The 21,692-nt window shown below is 37.3% G+C and overlaps 1 protein-coding gene across 11 annotated transcripts in view; it reads right to left on the bottom strand.

Moving 5' to 3' along the window:
- The window catches only part of LRRC7 (leucine rich repeat containing 7), a 524,922-nt gene that overhangs the window by 373,327 nt on the left and 129,903 nt on the right, over nt 1-21,692 (bottom strand). The window contains exon 3 of one of the 11 annotated variants that reach the window (XM_078072928.1): nt 12,242-12,385. The exons of the other annotated variants lie outside the window; for them this stretch is intronic. The gene's annotated coding sequence lies outside the window, so the exon portion shown is untranslated. The remainder of the gene's footprint in view (nt 1-12,241; nt 12,386-21,692) is intronic. 11 annotated transcript variants of the gene reach the window in all.

Consider the following 21,692-nt stretch of genomic DNA (forward strand, 5'->3'; position numbering starts at 1 on the left):
ACTATAAGATAGTATACTGTATTATATTATTATAATAATAGTTATAATAGTATATTATAATTATATTATTATAGTATAATATATAGTTATATTATTTTAAGAATAAGTAGACTTGCTTTTATTATTTGCAAATCATGGAATTGGGCCTTGTCATGGCTAGTGTGACAAACACTCATCAGGGAAGGGAAATAATGTTAGGACACACACTCTTCTAAACACAGTATTTTGTTTTTCTTTTACAAGAGACCTAATATATATAGTTACAGGTAAGACCACATTTTTAAGGCCAGTGCTGAAGGGGGAAAAAAGAACCATTTGGTTATAATAGAGACCAGCATACCAGCCTTGATGGTAACCTTTTACTTAATAACTTAAAATAAGATGCTTAATGTATCATATGACCTCACTGATATAAGGAATTCTTTTTTTTTTGTTTGTTTGTTTGTTTTTGTTTTGTTTTGACAGAGAGAGAGCACAAGTAGGCAGAGTGGTAGACAGAGGGAGAAGGAGAAGCAGACTTTCCGCTGAGCAGGGAGCCCGATGTGGGGCTCGATCCCAGGACTCCGGGACCATGACCTGAGCCGAAGGCAGACGCTTAACGACTGAGCCACCCAGGCGCCCCAAGGAATTCTTAATCTCAGGAAACAAACTGAGGGTTGCTGGAGTGGTGGGGGGTGGAAGGGATGGGGTGGCTGGGTGATAGACATTGGGGAGGGTATGTGCTACGGTGAGCGCTGTGAATTGTGTAAGACTGTTGAATCACAGACCTGTACCTCTGAAACAAATCATACATTACATGTTTAAAAAAAAAAAAGAAGAAGAAGATAGCAGGAAGGGAAAAATGAAGGGGGGGAAATCGGAGGGGGAGACAAACCATGAGAGGCTATGGACTCTGAAAAACAAACTGAGGGTTCTAGAGGGGAGGGGGGTGGAGGGAGAGGTTAGCTTGGTGATGGGTATTAAAGAGGGCACGTACTGAATGGAGCACTGGGTGTTATACGCAAACAATGAATCATGGAAAACTACATCAAAAACTAATGATGTAATGTATGGTGATTAACATAACATAATAAAAAAATAAATAATAAAAAAATAAAATAAAATAAGATGCTTAAAAGAAAAATAATTTTCAAGTGTTTTTTTCAGTGCTATTACTGTCCCTTTTGGTCCAGTGTAAGCTTGTCTAAGTGCCTAAGCCCCCAGGTTAAAGCCCATTTTAAAAGACTTAGTGGGAGGACTGATATATGGAAACATTGTGTGCAAGTCTTTTGAAAGGTTTCTTGCTTTGGGCTACACTTATTTTGTGGTATTTCTGGTTTCTAGTTTTTTAGTCAACAGTCTTGAAATATAACCTCCTCACTCAGTACCTAAATTGTATGTAAATGGTGACAAAAAAAATCCATGTCATGCGTTAAATGGATGCTAATTCTCACTAACTAGTGCTCCTTATTACAACCCTTTTCTTCCCAAACTTTCCATATCTTTTGATGGCCTGAGCTGCATTTAATCCTAGTTTGACCTGCTTCTTCCACCTGCTACTTAAAAGTAGAATGTGTGTATGAAAAATCCTTAAGGTATAAGTTACTACTTAAAGCATGGCCTCCCGGGGGCAAGTTCTTGTTCAGTTATGCTTCTAACCAGCGTCTATCACTCTGTAGACGCTGTAATATTTAACAAGTGTTGGTACAACACTTGGGCTGGGACAACACAGTAAATAAGCCAGATTTGGATGCCAAGCACCACAACTCCCAGCTTTACATTTCAATTTTATTTAAATGAGATTGCCTAATGTGTTTAAATGTTCATTAAATTAACCTTTCACATCCAGAGGGCACAGTGGGTATTCCCGATAACACTAAAATTTTAGACTTAGGTTTCCAACTACTACTGGATAAATGAAAAATTCAGAGTGTTTGAAATGTCAAGAATGCTCTGAAATTGATATTGAATTGGCTAAGAAGTTTAACTATGTCTCATGTTTAATGTTCTCTTACTGTTTCTGTGATGGGATTACTAATAGTCATTGACTATTTAATGCCAATAATGTTCTCAGACCTAATGAAGTATAGGTGCTGCATATCACAGAAACTTTATAATATTAATCCAGGCAAGAATTACAGCAGGGAACATATTTAGGTTGAATTATGAAGTTCAAAGAAATTTTAAATAGCCATAGTCTATTCATTATCTTAGGGGAGATTTCACCACAGCCATCCTGAGCACATGAGGATATTTTGAAGGTCACCAGTATCTTCAGAAAATTCATTAGAATTTGTTGTCACATCTTGCAGGCATTATAAGAATTAGAGTGGGAGGGCTTTCCAGAAAGTGTGAGACCGTACACCCAACACTGGATTTGTGAGATCTGAGTGGAGCAAAGGATGTCTTAGTAATGGCACTGTAAGTCATTTGACTTTAAAGACAGAGCTTGAAAGTCCAGATAGAAGGCTTTTCAGAAACTAGAGGGCAAAACAGAATTCCCAATATGAGACTAAGGCCTTCCAGATCCTGCCTGTGTAGCCTCTCAGATAAATTATAAATAAATCCCCAAAGAGCTTATCACTAAAGGGCAGAGATGGAAAGCAGATTTAAGTATAATCTGAGACAGGATATGACAGAAGTGTGCACATTTTACTATGGGAGCCGGGGTGAGGGAGCACTCAGCACACTCTAAGTTTGTGGAAGGCTTCTGACTCTGTGATCAGTCAGTGCCTTAGATGCCTCAAGTATTTTATACACTTTATTAAATTTTAATTGAATTTCAGTGAACAAAGCCAAGATTCTTTAAGTTTCTTCCATGCATATATTTTACTTTAAAGGCCAGTAAAAGGACAGAAAAAATGGCAGAGCCTCATGAATCACTATAAGCCTTTTGTGTTCCTTTTATATTTACCCCTTCTCCAAATCCCTTAAATTCTTCAGGAAGAGGAAGGAATAAACAAGTACAGAACTGCTGATATTTGGGGTTTAATTTGTTACCACCATCCACTCTATTCTTTCTTGTCTAATATAAAATTTCCATGGGTGAGACAGACATGAGGGTAATTGAAGACAAAAAACAAAATTGCTTGGAAGGCAATAAACTGAGCATTTTGAATCGAAATAACAAAGAAGACCTTTCACAGTATATTGGATCATAAATATTCAGAAGCATTCCCTTCCCACCCCCAATATTTCCATGGGAGGAATATACCACTGATGTTGGGTTTGGCTCTGTGACTTGCTGTGGTCAATAGAACAGGTGCAAGTAACGGTGGACCAGTTCTGATCCTAGGCCTTAAAAGGCCTTGTGTGTTTCTGGCCATACTGTTACAGCCCTGCCATGTATAAGAACTATGAAATGAACATGTCCAAATTAACCCACTGGCCCTAGGAGTAAAATGAGAGATCGGAGCAGAGCTCTATAGCAGGGGCATCATAGATCGCTGACTTCCGTCTGACTTCCTGACATGAACAAAACCAAATGAAATCAGCACAGCCACTCAGTGAAGCCCCAGCCTGGCTTGACAGATTCCCAACCAATCCCCAGACACTTGAGCTAACTAAATGATCATTACTGCCTGCCACTGAGATTTTTGTTGCTGTTTGTTATGCAGCATTATTGTAGTAATAGCTAAGTGATACATCTCAGATAAGGGGGTCAAGAAAGGCCTCACTTAGAAGGTAACATGTAAGCAGACACCTAAGGAATGAGAGAGACCTATTTATGTAAACAGCTGATAATTAAATTCCAGGAAGAAAGATCAGCATTCAAAGCACTAAGACATGCAGCATACCTGGAGGAACTAAATAATGGCCAGTATGCCTGAGCCTAATCAGCATGCAGAAGAGTAACCCAAGGATAGATTGAGACAGAGGGAGGTGACGCATCAGACCTTGTACGGTCTGGTGGGAAATAAATTTTTAAAAATTTCAAGAGCCAACAGAATCTTCAGATTATCTGTTTAAGGCTAGCTTAGAAGTGGAAAATGAGTTAGAAGAGAGGACAAGGAATACTTGACTTGAAAATGTACTTACATGGCAAGCACATTGGTTTTATTTTAATTTTGTGCATTATATGCACTCTTAACCCTTGAACAACATGGGTTGAAACTGTGCGGGTCCACTTATATGAGACTTTTTAACAGTGTAGTACTGTAAATGTATTTTCTTTTTCTTATGACTTTCTAGTAATATTTTCCTTTCTTTAGCTTACTTTATTGTGAGAATACAATATATAATATGTATAACATACAAAATATGTATTAATCGACTATTTATGTTTTGGTGAGGCTTCCATTCAATAGTAGCCTACAGTAGTTAGGTTTTTGGAAAGTCAAAAGTTATAAGCAGATTTTTAACTGCATGGGGGTGGAGTGGTTGGTGCCCCTGATTCCCACATTGTTCGAGGGTCAACTGTGTTTACAGCAGCTTTGAAAGCGCTGCTGGAGATCAGAGGCCCTTTCGCATTTCCCCAGTACCACTACCTATAGGCCTGATGTGACATAAAGGAGGAGAAGCCTTTGTACCTCTGACCAATTTCACAGAACACTTTGCTGATCTCTCAGCCTACTTTTATTGGCCTAATAGTATATATAATTTTTCTTCCCCAGTGGTATCTTTATGGCACCTCTATTCTCTTATAATATTCCATTGAACCACATAGTCCAGCAGAGTATATAATGTGCAGTGAAGGATGCAAAATAATATAAACAGGCCACTGTAACTAAATTTCACTGGCATTTCACATTGGCTTGTCTGGGTTTTTACTGCTTTTTGTCAGTACTAAAGTGGTTGTCTGCTTCCTCACTTGTCTCTAGGACCCTGACTTTAGTTACCTCCGAAGCTATAGTATAGTCTAGAGATGATTTTCTAAAACATTTCATCATGCATGCTTGACTTGGGGGAGCAAGGGTGAGGAAGAGGAGAACTAACATTTACTGAGTGCATATTGTATTGCAGATATATCCTAAGGTGGTTAGAAAAGATATTTCTCTCAGGTTGGTTGCCCCATGCAGTAGATTCTGCCTAAGACATAGATTTGAGAATAAACGCTTTATTTGGGAGGCAATCCAATGAAACACCAGTATAAGAGTAAAGAATTGAAACAGGAAGTAATGAAGCCATTGCCACTCTGGGCAACTGAAGCTGTATCTACATGGAATATACCTCAGGGGGTAGGAGAGGGGTGAGGAAGGTGAGCTATTTATTCTCCCACTCTCATCTGACAATGACTGAGGCTGCACCTGGGGGAATTAACTTCCAGGCTGCACTGAACATCTGCTGAAAGAATGTTCTCAAGAGGATTCAATAATACTTGTACTTAGATGCCATGGGCACACAGTAGAATGTTAAAGGTCAAGAGGACATGGATGGGCCCCCAACAGCTACAGAACCCTTTTCTTATTTGTTCCTTATTAATGTCACCATTTTAGAGAGGCTTTTACTGATCGATTAATTTTAAGTTCTCTGTCACTTGTTCCTTTCCTCCTGAGCCTATATCACAATTATTCACTATTAATTTGCTTCTTTCCTTATATATTTCTATATTCGTTCCTAGACTGTGAGCACAATGAGGTCAAATACTGAGTTGGTTTTGTTCAACATCTAGTACAAAGGAGGAACTCAGTATTTGTTGAAACAATTATTGAATGACAACCCTATGGAGTAGGCAGTGTGATTTTCATTACTGAATGGGAATCCTAAGGCCTTATTGGTGGTGACAGTATTGCAATCCAGGATGGTCTGACATAAAATCTCATACTCCTTGCCATACTGTGATACTGACACCATGCTGTTTTTCCATTTGCTGCCTCAGAAAACTCAATTAATTCCTATTTGCTACATCATTAAATTTAAATTCCTCTGCCTAACTTTCAATTCCTTCAATAACCTGGCTGGTTAGATTATTCTTGCACCTTAAAAAAATTGTGCACAAATACGTTACAGGCTGAATGAAATGTTGCTTTAAACTGTACGTTAAAATGACTTGCAGGTTGCTTATTGTCAATAACTATTTTAATATGAGAAAACAGTGTGATCTGGCCTCCAAAAAGTCCAATGTAAAAGGCTAAATGAATGTAAATAGAGCAGTCAGAGGAGGGGTGTGAATGATGGTGTAATGCAAGACTGTTTCCAAGGCCAAAATGACTTGAACTCAGAGTAACTGATGATAGAAGAGCAAAATTCCTCTTATCTATGCATAGGTAAGTGATTTTGCTTTAGATAGTTGGGCCTGAACAAAAACCACAAAATCATACAAGCAAAATGGAACCAGGAAAGATGAAGTCAGAAAATAAGAGAACAACAACCAAAAAAACCCTAATGTATTCCTACTTATATTTGCTAAGGATGTATAGATGCTTTCGTTTGCATATCTCATTTAAGACTCAGGACAAGGTCTTTAACAGGACTGTAAGGCCTGACAAAAGCAAGAAAATAATTTAGCATTCAGTCTTTCAGTGAAGAAGCAACGAGTACTAGGGTAAAAATTCACATAAGAAATAATTAGGTAATATTATGACTTGTTTTTGGAGAAAAGAGGTTGTAGAATGCATTGATTGATCAAAATAGTTGAAGCATTTTCCCATGCTATCAGACTCCTATAGGTGCCTCTTCTTTGGGAGGATTACAGCTCCTGCGGGAATGATGTTAGCCTAGGTAGGCCATGTGACTGACTTTGGCTAATGGAGTATAAGCCAAGGAAAAGCTTTACATCAGCCTGTGTGGCTACTAATCCTATTTGCCATCTGTGGCAAATCCTAGCTATAAGCTCCATTTTCTTTCTTGGTCTGGAACAAAGAGATGGCAGAGCAGAACCCCAGCCAATATGTAGCCAACATATAATAGTAGTGAAAAATAAATTTTGCTATTGAAAACACTCAGGTTTGGGGTTGTTTACCACTGTAATGGTAAAAGTTGTGTAAGAAGAAGTGGGTAAAAGTGTCTTTCTAATTCTGGGGAAATTTACAAATTAAAAATTGAGATCATGAAGAAAACCACTTTCCATTCATAATTTTGAGTTTAACATAAGAAAAATTTATAAATGATATTAAACGTGTTTATAATATTCCAAAAAGTTGACATATTAGGGCATAAGAACATGTTATTCCAAATGAAATGAGAAATGAATTACAGAGTTGTAATGTGAAGGGGAGCAGAATATGCAATCCCCAAAATATGCAACTTTGGCATATTGATTATTTTGAATTAAAATTACTTCAGAAACAGCCGATACAAAAATGGCCTTTGTCCCCTGAAAGCAGGAAATAAATCTCCCATGTGAAAGGTACCCTCCATGTACCAGGAGAGTAGAAGACATCCTTATCACCAGAGATAGGGAATTATGGACCTGAGAAGGCAGTGTAGACAATCTTATTACCTCTTCACTAATTTACTACCATAAGACCAAACCTCTTTGTCAATTCTTTACAAATTTATTCTTTCTTTGTTTATTCTTTCTTTTGTCTACAAAATTAAGTTTTTTCTGTTAATCTGTCTGTGTCAGTTTAATTATTAGCCCAACCAAAGCATGTGGAAGGGAAGAAAGGGAAAGTTTTCTGCCCCTACAGATGTTTATTTGAAGTAGGTAGGAGAATTTTATTTAGTTGGTTAATAGTATTGTGATGACTAAAAGAACTTGAAATTTACCACATTTATACATTTAATTGATTAAATTTGCAAGAGTGGTTTAAGTGCCTAGGGAGGTTTTGCTTGTTACATCAGGGCTTAAAGAACCTGATAAGGAAGATAAAATGTATTAGATTTATGAAGAAAATAAAAATATTTTTAAAATCTAACTGATTTTAAGTTAAATTATAGATATTTGAGATATTATTTATTTGAGAGAGAGAGAGTAAATGTGTGGGTATGCACGTGGGGGCGGGGAGAGGCAGAGGGAGAAGCAGAGAGAGAATCTCAAGCAGACTCCCCACTGAGTGGGGAGCCTGACTTGGGGCTCGATCTCACCACCCTGAGATCATAATGGGAGCTGAAATCAAGGGATGCTTAACTGACTGAGCCACCCAGGCACCCCTTAAATAATAAAGTTTTAAAGTGATTGTTAGGATGTACCAGACTTATGAATAGAATAATATTTGGACGTTTAGCTTTAAAAAGAATTACTGAAAAACTAAGTTTAAATGTAAAAAATTTAACTTATAAAAAAACAAACTGAGGGTTCTGGGGGGGATGGGTTGGCCTGGTGATGGATATTAAAGAGGGCACGTATTGAATGGAGCACTGGGTGTTATATGCAAACAATGAATCATGGAACCCTACATCAAAAACTAATGATGTAATGTATGGTGATTAACATAACATAATAAAATTTAAAAAAACACTATATTGTAAATACAATTACAAAAAAATCAAAATAAAAATTAATTTACAATTGCACATAGCCGTAAATAGTCCCTACTGTGCAGAAAAGTCTTCCTATAACATTAAAACTTCACAATAACAGAAGCACTATGAAGCAGTACTATATTTCCTATTCTATAGATGAGGAAATAGAGACATAAAGAAATTAAAGTTGTCCAAAGCCAAAATTATGGTAATTTACTCAATTTAGTAATTCTATAGTTTCCAAAATAGCTTTCAAATGCTTCCTAAAATGTACTTTATTCTTTTTTGCCTTTAAAATATTAATGTATGTTTACTTATAAAAGTTTCCTAAATTATCAAGTATAAATAAAGTTCTAGCCTTTATAGATATTTGTATATTGGAAGAAAATTATTCTCTGGTTGATTTTTCTTTTGACAATTAAAAGAGTAAAAAAAAAAAATAGAAATCATAAAAAGGAAAAGACTTATTAAGAGACTAGCACTGAATATATCTTTTTGCTTCCTGGAAAAGAGGCAACAAAAGAAAAGCATAGGCTACAAATTTTGTTAGTCTGTTTCAAGGAAGCTCTTTAATTCTGATACAAAATTCTTAAAGGGGTTTAATTTATTGATATACGTATCTTTTAACCAAGAATACCTCGAAATAAGACCACTGATCAAATACTTTACTTTTTCAAGTTTAAGAAGAATTGGAAGACATTCTGGTAAACACAATTAAGTTAATGTATGTTAACATACGCATTATACATATGCTACATATGTATACACACACATACACAGTATCATTTACACAATTTTAAGAATTTGAAGCAACAATTACATAATCTGTTGAATGATTTCCATATATCAGAGATTTCAAATTATTCTTATATAGATATATAAATATGTGACTTGTGTGTTATCATAAAAGACTCTAAAGTTATGGCATCCTTGGGTAAACAAGCTAACAAGTGCAATTTAAGATTAAAAGATAACCTTAATTCTCATAGTCCCATCTAAAATTTTTCTAAAATACCTAGATTTGACATTGAAATATAAAAATAGAATACCGATTTTGTAAAACAAAGGAAAATAAGATTTATTTGTTTTTGCCTTGAAGGATTAAACAACTAGAAAAAGTAAATTATCAGTTTTTAACCATATGTAATCTTTAAAAATGATGTCACGAGAGAACTCATTTTTGTGAGATTTTCCAAGAAATAGAATCTTTTTTTCCAAGAAAAAAAAAAAATCAGGACAAGGTAAAAATAAAATGTGGTTTGTGACTCTGAAGTATTATGCGTTTAAAAGTTTTGGTGCTTTCTCTTCAGAATCTTCTAGGGTCTCACAAGAACTAAAAAGCATTAAGTAATTAAAGACTGTATTCTAGGGGCACCTGGGTCGCTCAGTCATTAAGCATCTGCCTTCGGTTCAGGTCTTGATCCCGGGGTCCTGGGATTGAGTCCCGCATCAGGCTCCCTGCTCAGCAGGAAGCCTGATTCTCCCTCTCTCACTCCCCCTGCTTGTGTTCCTGCTCTCGCTATCTCTCTGTCAAATAAACAAATAAAATCTTTTACATCAATAAATAAATAAATAAATAAATAAATAAATAAATAAATAAAGATGGCATTCTATGCAGAAGGATCAGTAAGCCAGGGAATGGGTCATCTCATGAACTTTGCTTAATGATGGTGTACATAATACATTGCACCAGCAATATAAATTATGTGTATGTAATAAACATTGCAATTGATCCTAGAAGAAAAAAAAAAACATGTCTGGATAATGCTAGTCATAAAACTGCTCACCCTTTCCTGACTGTGACTGATTTTTTTTTTAACGTAAAGGTCATTATGGCTATTAAGCACATATTATACTATGCCCAGAATACGGTCTACATTTCACCTATCATCAAAATATTCATCTCAATAAGTTTTCCAAGTGCTATAATTATATATCCAATCAAAAATCATTTTTGCATTATTTATAATTTTTAAGTTCACCTATCATACTCAGTCTTGATATCTTTCAGTATGCACTGTGTTCCTTAAAAATTGATAAGTATAGCCTTTAAGTTAAAAATTAAAAAGTCAGCTTTTAATAGTCACTTTTCCCTTTTTTGCCTTCTCAATTATTTTATAACAAGTTTAGTTAAGAGTTTGCCTGAAGGGGAAGAAAGCTTGAAAAACAAAAAGCCTTAGAAAAAGCTTAAAAATCATTCTGTGGCCAATGATGCAGGAACTATCATTCCACCATGGATTATCCTTGGTAATACTGTCTAGCCAGAGTATTATTAATAACAGGATGCTAGCAAAAATGTTGCTGATCACAAAAGATGTCATATTTACTGTCATCCGCAGTGCTTGGCTCCATAAGAGAGCAATAAGAACTGATGCCCTTTATGATGTGTTCTATCTTGCCTGACAGTAAACTGATAGGCATGTGACATGTCAAATACCAGAGGTGAAAATATGTTCTTGATTAAACATGGTGTGTGATGACCCATGAACACACAGACATAGGTAACATTAGTCACTCTTCAGGCATGCAGCCAAATGACACAACAAGTGAGATATTTTTTACATTTAAAATTAAGAAGACTGTATTTAGATTTAGTCTTAATGGCAGATGTTTAAACTCACATGAAATAAAGCAACACAATGCCTGGTTTGGGGGCATTTGTTATAAAAAATGTAAATTAATTTAAAAACAGAAATTAGATCAAGACTTTCTGCACTTTGTACCATATGGACACATCATCAGTTGAAACAGTTAAAACATGTAAAATGTACTCTTTCTTTTGACCTGTACAACACTGAAGATGCCACTTTAGAATCTTTTTTTTTTTTTAAGAGAGGGAGGGGGGTCAGAGGGAGAAGGAGAGAGAGAATCTTAAGCAGGCTCCATGCCTAGCATGGAGCCCCATGCTAAGCCCATTGCAGGGCTTGATCTCATGACCTTGAAATCGTGATCTGAGCAAAATCGAGTCAGACACCTAACAGACTGACTCACCCAGGCGCCCTCATTTTAGAATCTTTAAGTATGAATACCCTCTGTGCACCAATTTGAAAACAAATTAAGCCAACTTTTTCAAAAAGCATGCTCTGATTAAACATTTTTCTTTAATAAAACCAGAGAATCTTCCAAAGGGGCTAGAATACATTCCTTGCTTTTGGGACTTTTATTCCATGGAAACAATTACTCATTCTACATATAAAAATAGCCTCATGTGGATCAGAGTTTCAGATGTTAATGAGTCGATCAGTAAACTCCAAGGAACACAAATCCGTAAATGTGCCACTGGCTTTAATAGGCTATCAATTTAATGACTTTCCTTTTCATTTTAGCATGGGTGATAGATTAAAAATAAACTGAAGTGCTTGTATTTTTTTAATGTGAAGATGTCTTCTGCAGCTCATTAATTAATTCATTTAATGAGTAAGTATTTACCAAACATCCCCATGTGCCAGGCACCGGGCTCAGCATTGGTGATGAAGATGTAACAGACTCACCATCCCTGTCTCCACAGAACTAAGACTCTAGTGAAGCAAAATTCACAAAACAACATTCTATTAATACTATTTCTGTTTTTGGGGGATATTTTATGCTAACTTTATTCCAATAAACCTGAAACATTTAAGCTGCATTGGTTTTCTAACTGATATGTTATTCTCTTAATACACTTCTTGGTTCCTTTGTATAACAACATCTGATTTGACGATTCAGAGAGGAAGTTTCTTAAAGCTTGGTTTGTATCTTTATCCATAATTTTAAAGCCACAAGTACAATTTTATCTGGTACAATTTAAAAAACCAATTTGATGCTGTTTTTTATCAAATGCTTTTTCTGCATCTATTGAGAGGATCATATGGTTCTTATCCTTTCTTTTATTAATGTGGAAAAAACCCTCAACAAAGTAGGGATAGAGGGAACATACCTCAACATGATAAAAGCCATAAATGAAAGACCCACAGCTAATATCATCCTCAATGGTGAAAAACTGAGAGCTTCTCCTCTATGGTCAGGAACAAGACAGGGATGTCCACTCTCACCATTGTTACTTAACATAGTACTGGAAGTCCTAGCATCAGCAATCAGACAACAAAAAGAAATAAAAGGCATCCAAATTAGCAAGAAAGAAATCAAACTTTTACTATTCACAGACAACATGATATTCTATGTAGAAAACCCAAAAGACTTCACCAAAAAAATTGCTAAAACTGATACACAAATTCAGAAAAGTTGCAGGATACAAAATCAAAGTACAGAAATATGTGGCATTTCTATACACCAATAATGAAGCAGCAAAAAGAGAAATCAAGGAATAAATCACATTTATAATTGCACCCAAAACCATAAGATACCTAGGAACAAGCCTAACCAAAGAGGTAAAAGATCTGTACTCTGGACACTACAGAACACTTATGATAGAAATTGAAGAGGGCACAAAGAAATGGAAAAACATTCCATGCTCATGGATTGGAAGAACAAATATTATTAAATGTCTCTATTATCCAAAGCAATATACACATTTGATGCAATCCCTATCAAAATACCACTAGCATTTTTCACAGAACTAGAACAAACAATCCTAAAATATTTATGGAACAACAAAAGACCCCGAATACCCAAAGCAATCTTGAAAAAGAAAAGAAAAGCTGGAGGCATCACAATTCCAGGCTTCAAGCTGTATTACAAAGCTGCAGTCATCAAGACAGTATGGTATACTGGCACAAAAACAGACAAATAAATCAATGGAACAGAATAGAAAACCAAGAAATGGACCCACAACTATGTGGTCAACTAATCTTCAACAAAGCAGGAAAGAATACCCAATGGAAAAAAGACAGTCTCCTCAACAAATGGTGCTGGGAAAACAGGACAGCACCATGCTGAAGAATGAAACTGGACCACTTTCTTAGACCATACACAAAAATAAATTCAAAATGGATGAAAGACTTAAATGTGAGACCTGAAACTATCAAAATCCTGGAGGAGAACACCTCTGGAGAGGTGTCTAGCAATTTCTTACTAGACACCTCTCCAGAGGCAAGGGAAACAAAAGTAAAAATGAACTATTGGGACTTCATCAGAATAAAAAGTTTCTGCACAGCGAAGGAAATAATCAAAACTAAAAGACAGCCTATGGAATGGGAGAGAATATTTGCAAATGACATATCTAATAAAGAATTAGTATCCAAAAACCTTATAAAGAAGTTCTATAGAACTTCTACAGAAGAACTATAAAGAACTTCTAAAACTCAACACCCCCCAAAAACCCCAAATAATCCAGTTAAAAAATGGGCAGAAGACATGGATGGACATTTTTCCAAAGATATTCAGATGGCTATAAGACACATGAAAAGATGCTCAACATCACTCATCATTAGGGAAGTGCAAGTCAAAATCACCATGCACTATCACCTCACACCTGTCAGAATGGCTTAAATTAACAACACAGGAAACAACAGGTATTGGTGAGGATGTGGAGAAAGTGGAACCTTCTTGCACTGTTGGTGGGAATACAAACTGGTTCAGCCACTCTAGAAAACAGTATGGAAGTTCCTCAAAAAGTTAAAAATAGAACTATACTAAAAGTCAGCAATTGCACTACTAAATATTTACCTGAAGTATACAAAAATACTGATTTGAAGGGATACGTGCACCCCAATGTTTATAGCAGCATTATCAACAATAGCCAAATTATTGAAAGAGCCCAAATGTCCATTGACTGATGAATGGATAAAGAAGATATGGTATAGAGTGCCTGGGTGGCTCAGTATATTAACATCCGACTCTTGGTTTCGGCTCAGGTCACAATCTTGGGGTAGTGAGATTGAGCCCCACCTCTGGCTACACACTGGGTGTGGAGCCTGCTTATGATTCTCTCTCCCTAAAAAAAAGATGTGGTATACATATGCAATGTAATATTACTCAACTGTCAAAAAGAATGAAATCTTGCCATTTGCAATGACGTGGATGGAGCTAGAGTGTATTATGATAAGTGAAACAAGTCAGTCAGAGAAAGACAAATACTGTATGATTTCATTCATATGTGGAGTTTAAGAAATGAAACAGGTGAACATAGAGGAAGGGGGAAAAAAGAGAGGGAGGCAAACCATAAGAGGCTCTTAACTATAGAGAACAAACTGAGGGTTGCTGGAGGGGAGGTGGGTGGGAGATGGGCTAAGTGGGTGATAGGTATTAAGGAGGGCACTTAATGTTATATATAAGTGTTATATATAAGTGATGAATCACTAAATTCTACTCCAGAAACCAATATTACACTATATATTAACTAACAAGAATTTAAATAAAAGCTTGAAAAAAACAAAAAATAATAATTTGTACCTAATGCAAATCACCTGTGGTTTTGCAGCCAGGGCTGCACTGGGTCAGAAGTCAAGGATACCAGACATTAATAATAGAGAGGTAGCCAAAATGGGACATGGGAAAGTCATGAGCTCCAAACTACAGTGAACACCTCCTGGGAAGTTGTCTAGCCAAAGAAAATTCTTTCTCTCTGGTAATGGCTTTGATATACAATGCAACATCACCCTGGACTTGGGGCATAGAGAACTGACTCAAGCTGAGTGGTCAAATTCTTTCTCTGCCAAGAAATTAAACACAAAATAGGGAGATGGTGATTTTTAATCTTTGGGACTGAGTCACATTAATGGTGGCACTTGAGAAAGAATAGCCATGAATCCTTACTGAATTCCCTAGAATTTTGTAGGTCCGTGGCTTTTTCTCTTTTGCTCCTCTTTCTTCTTTACTTGAGTGAGGAAGTTGGATGCATCATCAAGCTACTAGATAATTTTTTCCCCAGGGGCTAGCATTGCTATTCTATGAAGTAGTGGAACCAGCCTCACTGCAGGTAGAAGTCTTTCATGGCCTCACTGGTTTACTCTGGTTTTCCATCCAATGCTGTGGGGCAAGACATGAAGGTGTCAGGTTATTGTGGGTTTTTGCTAGCTAGAAGAAGAATCAGAAGTACTCACAAATATGACAGGATATTCAGGTATAGAATTTAGTAGAGGAAGAAAGATATGATAAATGTGATATTCCAAAGCCAGATTTGTGTACAAATTACAAAAGAATAATAATAAGAATAATAATAGCAAATCATTATATAGTGTTTATTATATGCCAGGAATTGTTCTAAGAGCTTTATATATGTTAACTAATCTAATCCTCGCCATTGTCTTCAATGAGTAAAGTGAGGCACAGAGAGAGTAAGTCACATCCCTGTGTTACACACCTAGTCAGTAGTAAAGCTGTTACTCAAACATAGGCAGCTTGGTTATAGGATTTGTGTTCTAAACTACTCCCAACTGTTCTATGCTAGCTAGTTGCAGGTTCTGCAACTTTTGGATACCCCCGCCAAATCAATAATTTTTAAGGGATGAAACTGTTGAAAGAGAAGGAGCATTTATGAAGAGATTTCTTTGGAACAGCTATTGGCACGTTACGAATACTTTCCCCACCCGCAGGTAAGGAATTCATGATGTCACTTCCATCACTTCAGGCTTGGTGAGTTGGCACATTACGAATACTTTCCCCACCCGCAGGTAAGGAATTCATGATGTCACTTCCATCACTTCAGGCTTGGTGAGTGAAGCATCCATGGAACGCTTCCAAGAGCTTGAAATATAGTTTCTGCAGTTAAAAACAGAAGATTGGTACTTGGGGTGCCTGGGCGGCTCAGTCAGTTAAGCATCCACCTCTTGGTTTCACCTCAGGTTGTGATCTCAGGGTTGTGAGATTGAGCCTCATGTGGACTCTGTGATCAGCGCAGAGTCTGCTTGTCTCTCTCCCTCTGCTCCTCTCCCCTGCTTGCATGCATGCACGCTCTCTCTCTCTCTCAAATCTTAAAAAAAAAAAAGAAGCCTGGTGCTTTACTCCTGCTCAGAGTGCAAATGCAATGTAGTACAGAAGGTTATGGAAGGCTACATGTCTGCATCAGGATCTGTCTGCATACCCAACATTTGAGAAAGGAATGTGTAAGTGTAGCTATCCATTAGAAGTAGGGCACACACAAAAAAAACAGAACTCATGTGGGGTTGTATTTGGTTCCATCCAATATGGCTGCCTAGAGGGACAGATGAAGTCCCTAGGAAGAACCTGGAGGCAAATGCTGGATTCCTAGGAACTGCAGAAGATGTTCCAAAGACATTCAGAAAAGGGATGTTTCTGCAAAGACCAGAGAGAAGTTCTGCCAGTGAAGGGATTTACCAAAGAAATATCGTGAAAATAACTCCCCAAATAGTTACTTTTAGCATCTCTTAGAAAGAGTAAAGTCTTCTAGCCAGGCAAAATCTTCCAGCTACAAATGGGATGGGGGATGAGGGAAGAAAAATCTTAAATTTGAATGAAGATTAAAGCATTGATCAATAATTTGTACTGACATAGTCTAATGACAAAACTGAAGCTGTGGTTTATGAATTAAAGCAATCACAAGGCTGTCTATTACCTAAGAGTGGGTCAACAACATCAGGGCCAGAGGATAACTATCCCCTTTTATTTATTTATTTATTTTAAAGATTTGTTTATTTATTTATTTATTTGACAGAGAGAGACACAGCAAGAAAGGGAATACAAGCACGGGGAGAGGGAGAGGAAAAGCAGGCTTCCCGTTGAGTAGGGAGACTGATGCGGGGCTCGATCCCAGGACCCTGGGACAATGACCTGAACTGAAGGTAGATGCTTAACGACTGAGCCACCCAGGATCCCCAACTATCCTCTTTAAAGGGACAGAGGGAGACAAAAATACAGTTGCATCTCAATTATATCATGAAATGTGGTTGCTCAACATCTTAATTATAGGGTTGTCTAAAACAGAAGTAGAATACAACATACTTAGTTGTGGGGATAAAATTTTGTGCACTTTTCCATGTGTTCCTGGAGAGCAGATATAATAAAAGGAGAATCAGATAGGATTCTCAAATTATGGGAGGCTCCTTGTTGATTTAGTTAATGGCAGATTTGGATAGAGCCTTTGCTTTCTCAGGCATGGTTTGGAAATCATTCTGGATCAAATATTTTGGCAGGGAGTCAATTTGGTCAGACACCAGGGAGGTGGCATCAATGTAAAAAATATGGGGGTTGAAAACTAAATTTAACTAATATAGGACAATCTGCATGGAGTTATGGTACCTCATGGATGTGTAAGTTTTATCAGGGGAAGCTTTCTGGGCTGGCCTTTCATTCTGAAACAGGTGTTCTAGGTACTGATGTACAGTCACATCATGGCAGACTAAGCCCATGATAACTTTTGTCAGAGATGTTCATGGTTATAAGTGACATAGGAGTGTGGTAAGAGGGGACAGACTTATTGCTTAATTCTCAGGATTCTATGAGGAGGCATTTTCCCTAAACTTCCTAGGCTCTTGCCCCATTCTCTTTTCCATGGATATAGAAAGAGTTATCTGATTGCTAGATTCTGAAGAACTGAGCATAAATGCAGAGCTCAGGCCCTTACCCTCTCTTCCTCCTGGAGTCTGCCTGCGAACATTTGGTTTTACGCTCCAAGGCCTTAGTTGTACAACAGCAGGCCCCGTGAGATGAGGCTAGGTGGGCTAATTCTCAGACTGTAGCCACAGATTTGAGCTATATCCTCCAATGTCAGTTTTATCAGCAATAAACATAAGTAGACAGGAAGTAGATTTCGGTGATTCAAATTATACCTGGATAAGTTTTTGATGAGACCAGACATATGGCTATGGGCTTTCGCTTTAGCAAGTGGGCCATGCAGGATTTGACTCAGGTGTTTATTATAGTTCACAGCACTTTTATTCTCAAGCAAGTGGTTGCTTTCTGGGGCATGGTTTGGAAAGATGGGACTATTCTGTCAACACGGTATTGGCCCTGTTGACTTTAATGGATAGGAGCCACAGTGTCGGAGTTACTGCTGTATGACCGTGAGCTTTGGGCTGAAGAATGCCCTATAATTCAGAAAGCACTCATTGTGGAAGCACCCACAGAAGAGTGGTGAATCTGATTAGTAAACAAATGAAAAGTAAAAGGGAGCCCCTACAATGATGAAAATCTGTCCTCTTCTAGGTGGAATTGAAAAAGATAACAAACAAGTCATTGAAATTAACTGCATACCTAAAGGATATACAAAGACATAGCAAAGCCTGTGTGTGTAGGATTTAGCCTTTAAAAATTGAATTTGTGTAGGGTATCCAGAAGGAATTGGAGTGGTGTGAAAAGAGGTTTCAGTTTTATTATCAGAACAGAAGCAATAGAAAAATAAAAACAAAATAATGGAAAACTGGCTGGTTACTTTGGAGAAAAGAAGGGATTTCCTTAGAGAAATACTGAGATTGTATGAGATAGATTAGGTAGATATGAAGCAGAAAATGGGATCTTGAAGACTGAGAGAAACAAATATTAAAAGGAAATGGGTCGGGGCGCCTGGGTGGCTTAGTCGTTAAGCGTCTGCCTTCGGCTCAGGTCATGATCCCAGGGTTCTGGGATCGAGCCCCACATCGGGCTCCCTGCTTGGCGGGAAGCCTGCTTCTCCCTCTCCCACTCCTCCTGCTTGTGTTCCTGCTCTCGCTATCTCTCTCTCTGTCAAATAAATAAATAAAATCTTTAAAATAAATAAATAAATAAATAAATAAATAAATAAATAAATAAATAAATAAAAGGAAATGGGTAGACCCAGGTCTGACTAAACTGAAAGAGGAAAGTAGAAAAGTAGATGTTTCAGCTATACTAAGTCAAACAATTGTGACTGGAACCTAAAGAAATCTAACCAAAGCAGAGTGACAGAATTTCAGTGAGCAATCTAGAATGAATCCCTGAGAGAGGGCAGGATCAGAGGAACAGAGGATGTGGCCTTTTAAAGCTGTGGATAAAAAGTCCAGAGTGACAGCAATTGGGAATTACAACTTGAAGAATAATGAACTACACCAAGGGTCCAGAAAATCTGGACAAATTTAAGGGTAGATGGCAGAAAACCAACACAAAAGATTTAAAGCATTCTTAGGTGAGTTTCAAAGTGATAAAATCATTAGAGGTGATGGTACAGGTATTGCCTTGCCTTTGGGTAACATTCCAAAAATTTATAGAATCAGCATTTTAAAAAAAAATCCAACGAAGACAAGACATATTAAAGGGGACATATCATAGGAAAAGGCATGCAGAATAATAAGAGATCACGTCCAGGTTTGAGCCTGTGTAACTTCATGCGAATCTTCCTGGGTGGGATTATCCAACCCAGGAAGGAGGAGATGGATATGATTTGTTTAAATAGTAAAGGCTTTGAAAGACTCAGTACTTACTGATTTCATATCTCATATGGGAGATCTCACAGGACAACAGGAAAATATATTAGAAAAATATATATTTGTATCCAAAAGCAATGAAAAACAAAGCAAAACAAAAGGTACTAGTAAATAGTACTAGTTTTACATTGTTAAATAAAGAAATAGATCAACTAAGGAGGCAACTCTCAGAAACTCAGTTGAGACCCCCTGAAATAGGGTTGCCAGATTCAGCAAATAAAAATAAAGGATACTCTGATGATTAATTTTGTGTCAACCTGACTCTCAACCTAGCCACAGCACCTACATATGTGGTCAAACATTATTCTGGATGTTTCCGTGAGGGTGTTTTTAGATGAGATTGACATTTAAATTAGTGGACATTGAATAAAGCAGATGGCTGTCCATAATATGAGAGGGTCTCATCCAATCAATTGAATGCTTTTATAGACAAAGACTGATCTCCTCTAAGTAAAAACAAATCTGTTGGCAGATGGCTTTTGGACTTGTCTTGCAATATTGGCTCCTCTCTGCATCTCCGGCCTACCAAACTACCCTGCAGATTTTGGACTAGTTGGCCTCCGTAAGCATGTGAGCCACTTCTTTTTTTTCCTATTTTTTTTTAATTTAGAAATACACACAAGGAGGGTGGTGAGGGTGGGAAGAGGTGCAGAGGAGAGGGAAAGAGAGAATCTTAAGCAGGCTCCATGCCCAGCATGTAGTCTTATGTGGGGCTCAATCTCAGGACCCTGAGATCACAACCTGAGCAGAAATCAAGAGTTGGATGCTTAACCTACTGAGCCACCCAGGCACCCCAACATGTGAGTCAATTCTTTAATAAATCATATATATACACATACAAAGAGAGAGAGGTCTATATAGTGAGAGATCCATCTATTTAGATCTATAGATATAGATACCTATGTCTGTATCTATAATTGAATATAGTGGGTTTTTTTAATTTGTTTACTTACTTGAGAGAGAGAGAGAGCACGGTGGGAGGGGCAGAGGGAGAAAGACTCTCAGACTCTGTACTAAGTGGGGACGTGGAGGCCGTGGGGGGTGGAGAATATCTCACAACCTGAGCCAAAACCAAGAGTCAGACGCTTAACCGACTGAGCCACCCAGTTGCCCCAAGATACAGTGTTAAAAAAAGAAACAACAAGCTCAAAATGGAGCCTTTTCCCCCAACAATAGCAAACCAAGACTTTAAATACAGTTTCAACCTCTTCTAGGAATGTGAGCTTTTATCAATAGGTCTAAAATTTCCTGAGCAGCACTAATGAGGTAATCTGCATGATAAAAACCCTGCTATTCTCTTCCCCCCAAAAAAGAAGATGGGCCAACCCTTTCTTATCTTTTGCTAATAACCTCTTGCCCCACCCTCCTTCTTATAAAACCTTCCATTTTGTACAGTTCCTCAGAACATCTCTCTACTTGCTAGATGGGATGCTGCCCAATTCATGAATCACTTAGCAAAGCCAATTAGATCTTCAAATTTACTTGGTTGAATTTTGTTTTTAACAACAGATAGATAGATGGGTAACCTGTTGTTTCTGTTTTTCTGGAAAACCCTAATACAGACACTCAGTTACATTTGAGTTTCAGATAAGGAATGAGTAATTTTAATATAAATGTGTCCTAAATATTGTCTGAGACATGTTTACACTAAAAAATTGTTACTTATCTGAATTCAAATTTAACCAGGTGTCTTATATTTTATCTGTCAACCTTACTCTAAAAGTTATAGAACAATAGAGGGAGATGAAGCACACTATGTGCCTATTTCACTTCTACAAAAAAGATACAGTAGAAAGAAATCCTACTCAAGGCCTATCTGGAACAGTCTAACGTGGAGGAAAGCAAGTTTCTTGAAAGAGCAGATATTTACCTTCCTTAGGTCTTTAGAGGCACATAATTCTCCATTAACAATGGGTGCTTTTGGTCAGGAACATGCTGAGGTTAAGTCTTCAGATGAGACAGACAAAAATGATAGGACTAAGCAATTCCACAGCGATGGACATGGCAATGGCCACTAGGGTTCCAGGACCGAAGACACCTGCTCACCAGACTGTAAAAATCAGGCCATTAGACAGACTCACATTCAGTACGCTG

The sequence above is a fragment of the Halichoerus grypus genome, chromosome 5 (assembly GCF_964656455.1).
Source record: "Halichoerus grypus chromosome 5, mHalGry1.hap1.1, whole genome shotgun sequence".
NCBI classification, from domain to species: domain Eukaryota; kingdom Metazoa; phylum Chordata; class Mammalia; order Carnivora; family Phocidae; genus Halichoerus; species Halichoerus grypus.